The following is a 1,609-nucleotide window of genomic DNA, read 5'->3' on the forward strand; positions in this document are numbered from 1 at the left end:
AACTTCAAAAGTTTTGATACGGTAATTATGAATACTCATTCTATAAAAACTTATCTAACTGAAAAGTTTCTCGCACGAAATATATTGCAATGGAAATGAAAAAAATAGAAGATCTGCAATTGTTTGCCACAGACAGTGCTTGATACATAGCACCAGTATATCAGTCTGCTGACAGTGACAGTAGCCCATGCCGAACCGAAATCTTTTTCTACGTACACCTATGAGCTCATGATATATATATACAGTTGAGTTCCGACTTACGCTAGGAATGCGTTTCAAGACCCTTCGCGTACGATGAAATTTCGCGTTGTGGAAAATGTTATGTATAAAAACTTTTATAAACATACATACCCATACGATTAAAGACAGTTGTAAACACCACCTCAAACTGTTAAAACCATTTCTTAACTTTACATTACTGTTACTTAAATAAAAAATTGAATTTTTATTTATTGTATTTTTTAAAAAAGTTTTATTTAACATAAAAAACTGCTACGATGCGCAAAATCAATGATCAATTGGGAAAGAAAGACGTAAAATAAACCACTACGGTAAGTATATTATGTAGTAAGAAAAACAAATGCACTATAGTTGTACCAAAGAACATATACTGTACAGTAGATCCAGTAATGATATTTGTAACTTAAAAAAATTACAGATGGCGATGATTTATGCTGAGTGATCAAATCGTTATTCTTATATAATTTTAAATACACAATACTGTTGCTTCACTAGTTCTTTTATAACGTTTCCATCTATGGCAACACCCCTCTTCCTGATTTCTTAAATTCACAATGCAAGATCAGCTTCCATTTTCACAATTTTTGCATTTTGCTAAGAAACTACTCGGTGAACTTTTACGGATTTCCTTTTCTTGCTTTTTAATTGTAGATATTGAAAATTCACTCATACCCAATGGTCGTGATACCTTTCACGCATTTTATAGTTCTTCAAGCACATAATCTTTAGATTTTCTTTAATTGTCAGAAACTTTCTCTTTTTCCTTATATCCTCACAAACTTTAAATGAAACAGCGCTCTTAGGTGTCATTATATTTCATCAACTTTCCCATATAAAATGAAAAATGTAAATGGAAAATGAGGAGCAGTTATTTGTATAAGCGATATTCAAACTAGTACGGTGTGGGAACTTCCGCTCTCAGTGATGCCAAAAGGATGAAGGTCCATTCACGAAAAAACCGCGATCCCCTTCGGAAAATTTTCGTGTTGCGGGTGAAGAATTCGCGTTAGGAATAAAATTCTTTACCGGGGAAAAAATCGCGTTATAGCCATTTCGCGTAAGTCGGATCGCGTAGTAGCGGGAGTCGAAAGTATATATATATATATATATATATATATATATATATATATATATATATATATATATATATATATATATATATATATATATATATATATATATATATATATATATATATATATATTAAGTTGCCAACTTTTAAAATCAGGCACTGATGAACGACACCATTCAAGAAACCGAAACACAATTTTCTCCAAAAATCACTCCTGAAACAAACGATAACGTAATGGAAAATATTAATGTGGTCCTAAAAAGATATTTTTCTTCCGTAACGTTGCTCCTTCAGATG

Source organism: Uloborus diversus, chromosome 6 (assembly GCF_026930045.1).
Source record: "Uloborus diversus isolate 005 chromosome 6, Udiv.v.3.1, whole genome shotgun sequence".
Classification (NCBI taxonomy): domain Eukaryota; kingdom Metazoa; phylum Arthropoda; class Arachnida; order Araneae; family Uloboridae; genus Uloborus; species Uloborus diversus.